Source organism: Oratosquilla oratoria, chromosome 13 (genome assembly GCF_046742065.1).
Source record: "Oratosquilla oratoria isolate Oo_2021 chromosome 13, ASM4674206v1, whole genome shotgun sequence".
In the NCBI taxonomy this organism is placed as follows: Eukaryota; Metazoa; Arthropoda; class Malacostraca; order Stomatopoda; family Squillidae; genus Oratosquilla; species Oratosquilla oratoria.
In genome coordinates, this window is record NC_134789.1 from 30,430,513 (window position 1) to 30,440,512 (window position 10,000).

The 10,000-nt window shown below is 41.8% G+C and overlaps 1 long non-coding RNA gene across 1 annotated transcript in view; it reads right to left on the reverse strand.

Moving 5' to 3' along the window:
* LOC143032130 (uncharacterized) overlaps positions 1–10,000 on the reverse strand; it is a 142,865-nt gene that overhangs the window by 23,407 nt on the left and 109,458 nt on the right. The window lies entirely within an intron of this gene.

Below are 10,000 nucleotides of genomic sequence, written 5' to 3' on the forward strand. Positions count from 1 at the left end.
GACGAATTTCCGTATATTTCGATCACTTGCTGTATATACGGAAATTCGTCACTTCCTTATTTTATTAAATCATAATAATAGTGGGTTTTTAGTGCATATATATATATATATATATATATATATATATATATATATATATGTACTGTATATATATATATATATATATACATATATATATATACATATAGATATGTATATACATACATATACATACATACATATAAATATTAACTTTTCAAACATAAAGACAGAGAGCCTCTCAGGATTTTAATATACTTACCACACACTTTCCAACCAATTATAGTAAGTCTTTTTTATTTCATTATCTTGATCTTTCGTCAGTTTCACCATCTGATCTAAATGATTATACTCCTCAACTTTTTCGAGACTCTCACCATCGACTATAATGTCTTTACTTTGAACTTTCGTGTTGAACATTACTTTGGTTTTACTCTTATTCATGTTTAAACCTACTTTGATTTGACACTTTCTTTGTTTAGATCACTCAGCATATCTTGCAAGTCCCCTGACTTCTCTGAAATAAGAATAATCTCATCTGCAAATCTTAGGTGGTTCAAATATTCGCCATTAATATTCAAACCTTTCTCTTCCCAACTCACCCTTCTGAAAATATCTTCCAAACAAGCTGTTAATAAATTGGGTGAAATGGTATTGCCTTCCCGTACTCCTTTCTCGATCTTGATCTTTTCTGTATCTGTATGTAGTCGAATTATAGTGGTATCTTTCGCATAATTTTTTCTGCACCCTTACGACCTGTTCGTTTGTACCCTGCTTGCGTAACGAGTTTAGTATTGCTATTTGTTCTACCGAGTGAAACGCCTCGTAATCTACAAAAGCTAAACAGAGAAGTATATTGTATTCTGTCGTTTTCTCGATTAGTTGGTTCATTGCCTGCAAATGGTCTAGATTCGAATATCCACTCCTAAAGCCTGCCTGTTCTCTCTATTAGTTTCCATCTAAAACTTGACTTAGTCTATTTGTAAGGATCTTGGAGAATACTTTATATACATTTGATAGCAAGCTAATCAGTCGATAGTTATTAAGGTTCTTCTGGTCACCTTTTTTATGAAGCAAAATCACTATTGCATTGCACCACGACTCAGGAACGTTTTCTTGACGTAAGCACTGGGTATACAACTGAGCTAACCTAATATGAACTTCTTTTCCTGCGTCTTTCAAGAGATATATCGATATACCATTTTCCTCAGGTGCTTTTCCCTGTTTCGTATTTTTAATGCAAATTCTACTTCTTCCTTTGTAATCTCTGGTAAACTATATCCGTCTACAGATGAATTTACTGACTCAACTACGGTCTTCGACGAGTAAAGCTCTTGATAAAGTTCTTCTACTCTTTTTACCATTCTGTCTCTGCAGTTAATAATTTCTCCATTTCTCTCTTTCAAACATATAATTTCCTGTCTTCCTAAAGCATGTCTGCGCTCGGTCCTTTTAATACTTTTACCTTTCCGAATAGCTTCTTCTATTTCATCCATGTTTCTCTTTCTTTTCTCTGATCTCTGCCTTTTGTTGATAAGCTTGTTCAGTTCTACTCTTTCTACTTCATCTCTGCTACTTTTAATCTGCATGGTCGTTCTTCTTTTAATTAGGCGATTTGTAGCTTTAGAGTATTTGTTTTCTCTAATACTTTTTTTACTTTCTACTTTCTCTACCGATTCTTTAATAATATTCACTAAATTTAAATTCATATCTTTCATGGTGTCCTCGTTGAATCTTAGAGCTTCGAATCTATTTTTAATTTCTAACTGAAACTTCTTATTATTATCCTTAACCTTTGCAAAACTGATTTTCTTTCTTAAAACTAGTTTATTACTCTCGGCTTTGAAACTGAATTTTGCTGTGCAACCTACCATCCAATGGTCACTACCTATGTTGATTTTATTCATCACCGTCACGTTGCTCACGGTCTTGCTCTCATCTCCTAATATGAAGTCTATTTCATTCTTTGTTGTTCCATTTGGAGTTCTCTAGGTCCATTTACGACCTACGCGCTTTTGGAAGAAAGTGTCCATTATCCTTATGTTGTAGTTTTCCGCAAAATTTACTAACATCTCGCCTCTCTCATTTCTTTCACCTACTCCAAACTTCCCAATGCACGACTCGTCTCCCATCTTCTTCCCCACTTTAGCATTAAAGTCGCCTATTACCAACGTGTACTTACTTTTTTCTTGATCTATTACCTGACTTAAATCGTCATAGAAGGACTCAATTTCATCGTCTGAACTCTATGAAGTTGGTGCATAAACCTGAACTATTTTTAGAGTGTAGCTTTTATCAAGCCTAATCACAATCCAAGCTACCCTGTCTGATAAACTGCTGAACTTGACTAAGTTACTAGCAACCTTTCTGTTTATCCTACTTCGCTAGATATTTCTTTGTCCTTACCTCTATAGTAGAACAGGTGGTGACCATCTTGTAAATGTATCAGCTTTTCTTCCGTTCTTCGGACTTTGCTCAGTCCTACATTGTCCCACTTGATGTTGTCTAGTTCTTCCATTAAACTCTCCAGCCTGTGGTCTTCTGAGAGAGTTTTTACGCTGTAAGTATAGATCTTCATTTTCTTCATATTATTTAATGTCCAAGACTTGGATCTGCTTGGACAGTGCTCACTCACATTCGGTGGCACACTGCCCGTAAGCACGTGAGACAATGTGGTTGGACCTTTAGGAGCAGATGTTACAGATATGGCAGGTGTTAGGTCTGGTGTTAGCGTGTAGGCTGGTTTAACACAGTCTATGACCAAGGCGTCCGTAGAACCATGCCTATCGATGATGACGGTCTTCATCACGCAGCATGCCACCTTGAAGTGACCTTGGTAGGGCTGCTGCAACGGTCTTTGACGGCGTCCACCCTGACGAAAACGTGTGTGCATATTGCAATGTCGTCGTGAACGAAGGTTTTCTGGAGAGTTGCGGGGCTGCACAAGTTAAAGATTTTTCATGACGCTCTTTAGACATATGCTGAAATCCTGAACGTTGCAGGGTTCAGGATCGGGTGTGGCAGCAAGGATTTCCCAAGGGAGTCTGAGCGTGGTGCCATAGACGAGCTCAGCGGAGGAGTTGTGGAGGTCCGTTTTCAGGGAGGTCCTTATCCCGAGTAGGATGAGAGGAAGGGATAGTGACCAGTTCTCTCGTTGAGCTGAGGCTGCCAGGGAAGACTTGAGTTGACGGAGGAAGCACTCAGCTGTACTATTGGCTTGTGGATGGTAGCTGGATGTCCTATGTCGGCGGATACCGAAGAGAGTCATAATCTTGTTCCACACGTTGGATTCGAATTGGTTGCCACAGTCTGAGATGAAGTTTAGTGGGACACCAAATCTATAGACGCACGTGGTGATGAAGGTGTGTGCGTGGTATTGTCTGCTAGGGGTGAAGCTACGGGCTTGCGTGTGGAACATAGTGGTTAGGGGTTTGTGGAACATAGTGGTTAGGGTTTTGTGGAATATAGTGGTTAGGGGTTTGTGGTCGGTATAGATGTGGAAGTGGTGGCCCTCCATAAAGTAGCGAAAACGTTTGATGGCCTTGTAGATGGCGAGGAGCTCTTTGTCGTAGGCGCTATATTTGGATTTCGCTTCGTTGAACTTCTTGGAGAAGAAGGCAATGGGCTTCCAATGTCAGTTGATAAATTGATGGAGGACAGCACCAACACCGATGTCAGAGGCGTCTGTGGCGATAAAGGTGTCTGCGTTTGGAGCAGGAAAACAGAGTGTAGTAGCGCTACTGAGGACTTGTTTGGCGATAAGGAAGGCAGTCTTAGTTGCTGGTGTTCAGACGAGGGTGACGGACTATCGCTTTTTGCAGGGTTTGATCAAGGCGCACAGGGGTCGAAGTAAGAGTGAGAAGCGAGGAATGAAGTGGTTGTAGTAGTTGATCATTCCAAGGAATTGTTTGGCTGACGCTAAGTAGACGGCTTCGGGAACCGCTCGATGGACTCGCACTTGGCTGGAAGAGGAGCAATGCCTGTTGGAGATACCTCGTGTCCGAGGAATTCGACGGAGGTGACCCCAAACTCGGACTTGTCAACGTTGATCTGGACGGCGTAATCTCGTAGTCGGAAGAAAACTTGTTTGAGATGTTGATTGTGAGTGGCTTCATCTGGGCTGGCTATGAGGAGGTTGTCGATGTAGCCGAAGCAGTAGGGATGTCCTCGCAGGACCTCATCAATGAAGCGTTGGAAGGTTTGTGCTGCGTTACGTAGGCCGAACGGCATCCTGACGTATTCGAACAAGCCAAAAACTGTTATGATGGTAGTCTTCGGGATGTCTGCTGGGTGGATGGGAATTTGATGGAAAGTTTTGACGAAGTCGATCCGAGAGGAGACGGAGGAACCAAAGAGCTGTGATGAGAATTCTTGGATGTTGGCCACAGGGTACCTGTCTTCGACTGTGTGGGCGTTGAGGGCATGGTAGTCCCCACAGGGCCTGATATCACCGTTCTTCTTGTAGACGATATGTAGTGCTCATGACCATTTGCTGCTGCTGGGGCGGAAGATGCCGTGACTCATGAAAGATTTGAACTTGGCCTTGACTTTCTTGAAGCGTTCGGGAGCTAGGCGACGAGCCCTGGAGTGGACTGATGGTCCAATCATCTCGATGTGGTGAGTCACATGGTGCTTCACAGGCATGTTTGGAGAACACGGCTGTGTCAGCCTTGGGAAGGCCTGGAGGAAGTCGGAGAAGTTGTGATCCTAGTGGATTACACAGTTTAGAACAGTCACCAGGCGCAGTTTGCGCTTTAGTGGAGAAGGCAGTGAGGGGATCCACCAACTGCCGACCTTTGAGATCAACCATGAGGTTATGTGCCGTAGAAAGTCGACGCCAAGAATGGCTTTAGATACGGCTCCAACGTAGAATGTTCACTCAAAAGAACGGCGCAGGTTTAATTCCATCTGCAATCATCTGTGCGAGTACACTGGTATCTTGGTATTGTTGACGGAGTACAGGTGTAGGGCAGGAGACAGGGGCCGTTGACTGGCTGGCGTCGGAAGGATACTAACGTCAGCGCCGGTGTCGATTAGCAACTTCGTTCGGGACAGATGGTCGTAGATGTGAAGCAGCGCATAGAAGGGGTGGCGAGCACTATGCTGTGTTAGTGGTCGCGGCTAGCGTTTAAGGTTTTAAAAGTGCAAGGTGTTTGACACTTGATGGCGTTCTTACCGAATTTGTTGTGGTAGAAGCAGAAACCTAAGGTCCTCGAGATACTTTTTGAGCGAAATTGTCGTCGGGAGTGGCGAGTAGAGTGGGGGTGGTAGCGTGGATACTCACGGAGTTGTTGTTTTAGTGTGGAGACTTCTACCGTAAGTTGGGACACCAGATCTTGCAGCTGTGTCAGCTGTGGGTCGCGTTGCTTCAGTGTGATGGAGGCAACTGAAGAATCTAGGATGGTCGTCATAAAATCGTCGGCAAAATTTGCTCATTCGTCTGGTAATAACTTGGCCTTGAAGCTAAACAGAGACCATTGTATGGCTGGAGGTAAGCGTTGGTAGACGATATGCGAGAACAGGTCATTGACGAAAGACTGGTACTTATTTCCCAGTAGCTGTTTCATGCGACGAAATACGTTAGGTCGGACGGCTTTTCGCTACCAAATTCCTCCTAGGATAACAGCTCGCGGAGATGAGTAGATACTGAAGACTGGGGCCGTTTCGTTAGTGCGGTTTTGAAATCGGTGTAGGGGCTAGTATTTGGAGTGGTAGAATCGTCGTCAGACATTGTAGAAAGGTTCTATTTACTAGTCTGGGCGTCTGCAAGTCTGAGCGATAACAGCTCGGGGCGGCGTCAACTCGGAGCGGCGACGGCTCGGAGGGCAGCAACTGGTAGAGGCAGCGACTGGTAGAGGTGGCGATGGCAGCAGGCGTCATTAGTCAACAATAATTGTAGAGTTAACTTTCACGGGTCACCAATTGTAGGTTAGGATATTTACTTGGCTTTATAGAAGTGAATGAGATCAATTTTGGTTTCTCGGAAATATCTGGCAAGATCAATTTATTGGCGAAGCTCATTACACCGTAGTTCACACTCTCGTGTGGATGTTGATGAAAAGGTTACATATGCAAATATTTATGTATGCACATAGGCTTGATTGTTATACAAAAATAGATTATAGTAATATGATGAAAATAAATGGCCTATATGGAGTAATTCGAGGATGAGTGTAAAATAAAAATTTTACAATAACATTGGCAGAGTATAGGACATCAGGACTTGCGGAAACAGATTACGCAGGAAAACTGAATATACAAGAGAGAACGAAAATAGTGACGTGTCACTACATGACCCGTCATCCATGAGGAGCTGAGATGGGAGGGGTGGAGGGGGTAGTGGAAGGGAATGAAATGGGTGGGAAAAGGTAGGCCTTTGACTTGGTTACCTCTCTTATAAGGAGGAAAAAGCTCTCAGTATATAGATAGATAGATAGATAGATAGATAGATAGATAGATAGATAGATAGATAGATAGATAGGTAGGTAGGTAGGTAGAATGAACCCAGTAGGACTTCACCATTTAGTCATAGTGACGCCCTCCCTCTTGAAGAAAATCTTGTGACGCCAGCTGGAATAAAGTCTTCATGAAATTCGACACTAACGATGTGGATATTCTCATCACTACAGCCAATAACCGCTGGGTAGAACCTTGAGGAGCTGACCAGAATGAAGACTGTTAAGATTTCCCCGTACCAAATACAGGATGGCCCAAAAGTTACCTTACCCAAACATTAATAAACTACTTCCCTTGTAAGGGGGGAAAAAGCCATTGGTATGTGCATATATGTAAATAAATTGCAGTGAAATATTGCTGGAATAAAGATGAATAAATTAATAGCGTTTAGGTAAAGAAGTTTTGTCTAGAATAAAAATAAATTAATTGATCATGTTTGAATAAGGCAAATTATACCTAAGATAAAAATAGATAAAATTATAATGTTTGGATAAGGCAACTTTTGGGCCCTTTAATTTGGTGATGGATTTTACAAATCCAATATCTAAGCACTTTTACACCAGAGTCTTCCTCAGAACGACCTAAAATCTCCTGTCCTCAGACGGACCAAACTTGATCGTATTCGTTACTGTGTTGAAAGGTTTAAACCTGAGTGAAGCTATAGAAGATCTGTCTGAAATAAGCGATAACTTTTTGGGATGAAAAAATCTGGAAATAGAAAGACGAATGTAGAGAGAGCTCAGAGAAAATAAAATATCTCTAAAGAGAAATTGAACCCATAAGGTCACGATGAAGTGCAGAGGGAAAGCAAACAATCAAAATAAACGAGAGAGAGAGAGAAAGAGAGAGCGAAATAATCATCCGCGAAAATGAATAACCTCAGGGTTGAAGAAGAAGAGAAAAAGGGAAGACGATAAGCTATGAGAGGCGGACAAAGAAAGAAGAGAGAGAAGAAGTAGAAGGAGAAGAATAAGGTGGAACAAATAGGAGACGTGGAACAAGAGGCGAAGGGAAAATGGAAATATGAATAAACGATGACACGAGAAGAAAAAGAATAATCAAATCAACAGAAGATAAACGAAGAAGTAAAGAGAACGCGGGAGGTTAACGTGTATTTTCGGGACTGGGGAAGATGAAACACTGAAGGAGGCGAGAGAGGGGAGGAGGAATAAATGGGATATAGAGAAAAAGGCGATAAAGGAGGCTGTGAAGGAGAGGGCAAGAAGTATGGAAAGAAGAGAAGATGGTGAGGGAAGGGAGGGGAGTGAAATGTATACGTAGCGTCTTTATTTACTTTTCATTATCATGATATATTTTTTTTGAAATACCAGCGCTTCTATCCTTGGGGACAATATTGCACCGAAGGAGTACTAGTAGTGGCACAGGAGAGGTTTAAGGAAATGGGCATAACGGAGTGATAGAAATTAAAAATAATCATTCTTTTTTGAGTGGAGACTCGTTTTCAACCACAAAGAAACACTGGGTGACTTGGTTCGCAGTGATGTTACCGAATTTTTTTAAATACCGATTACATAATATATGCAGTCTGCACCATATACAGAAATCGAAGAAAGGAGGAAGAGGTGGTAGGTAGAGAACAATATTGGAGTAAAGAAGAGTAAAGAAATAAAGAGTAAATGAAGGAGGGGTCTTCGGAAGAAGAGAGTGTGACAAGGAGAGAGTCAGGTAGAAACTTTATGAGGGTCAAGGCAAAACAAAAAGGGATAGAAGGATAAAGGGAGGAAGGGAGAGAGAAGGAAATCAGAAGAGACAATGTAAGAAAGGGAGGAAAAGAGAAGAAGAAGAAGAAGAAGAAGAAATCAGGATGGGGAAAGGTAGAAAAAGACGGACGAACAAACGGACGGAGGGAGGGAAGGAGGGAAGGAATTGTAAAGACAGAAATTTCAGAAAGATGAGGGTTTGCTTTGAGTGAATGGAGGGAGGGAGGGAGGGAGGGAGGGCTGATAAAGTGAGGAGGAGGAAATTGGAGTGAGAGGAAAAGAGGAAAGATCAGAAGGACGGGAGAGGGAGGGAAAGAAAATATGAGATGGAAAGGATGAATGGATATAGGAAGAGATGAGCAATGAAGGGAAGAAAGGAAGCTTTGAGGAAAAATCGTAGATTATTACAGGGAGAAGAGAAGCAGGGGAAAGAAGAAGAGGAAGAGGAAAAAGAGGGAGAAGTAGAAGAAGGAAAAGAAAAAAAGGAAAATAATCAGGCGAAAAAGGTGAAGGAGAAAGAGATAAGAATATAAGGATCAATAGGAAGAAGAAGATGAAGAGAACAGGAAAAGAAATATTCAAAATAAAGAAAATGGTCATGAGAAAGGAAATGAAAGATGAAGAGGAGGTGCAGAAGAAAAGAGGAAGAAGAAAGGGAGTGAGAAGGAAAATAAAAGAATAGGTACAACAAAAGAGGGAGTGAGGAGGAGATTGAATAGAGGGAAAAGGGAGAGGGGGAGATAAAAGAGGTGGAAAGGAGATGAGATATTCATATAATAAGAGGTAAAAATGAAGTAGAGGGATGATGGAAAGTGAAGATGATGAAAATACGTAAGGGAGAAAGAAGTAGGAGAATAGAGCAAAGAGAGGAGAGAAAGCGTGAACAGAAACTGAGACTAAAAATTTTAGATAAACAAAGGGGCTGATGATGAAGACAAGGACTCAAAAGAAAAATGCGAAAGACTGTTGGTGATAAAGAGAAGAGAGGAGGAGCGGAGGAAACAGAATGAACAAGCAAAAGTGGGATGAAAAGAGAAGGTAATATAGAAAAGAGAAAAGAGAAGAAATGACGGAGGCAATAGGAGGAGAGAAATAAGATGAGATGAAAATATATGTACACAACTAGGAGGCTCATGAAGAAGGAAGAGGAGGATAAGGAGGACAAAGTTGAAAAAGAAAGTAGAAAAGGAGTAGGACCTAGAGAGAAGACTGGAGAACGGACATGGATGAAGAACTACGAGAGGAAGAGAAACTGGGGAAAAGATGATAGGAACAGGAGCAGTAAAGGAGGGAAATGAATGTGAAAAGAAGGATAAGGAGGAAGAGAAGAAGGGGAAAAAAGATATAAATACGAAGAGAAGGATGAGCACGATAAACAAATAAAAAACATGAGGATGAGGTGGAGGAGAAAAGAAGAAGGAATAGGTAGACAACGAGAGAAAGGAGAAATGAAAAGATGAGGAGGAGGAAAAGGTGGAGGAGAAAGATGAGGAGGTGGAGGTGGAGGTGGAGATTGAGGTTAAGATTGAGGTGGATGCGGAGGGTGGTAGAGGTGGTGATGGAGATGGAGGTGGAGGTAGAAGCGAAGGTGGGGATTAGGCAGAAGTGGAGGTGGAGATAGAAGTGGAGGTGAAGGCGGAGGTGGAAGTGGGATTGAAGTGGAAATAGAGATGGAAGAGGATGAGAAAGAATAAAGGGTGAGATTAGGATGTAAGATAAAAGTAGGAGAAAAAAGAGGAAGTGAATAAATAACCTGCAAGAATAAGAGAAATGAAATGGGAAGGGAGGAGAAACAAGAGTTAGAG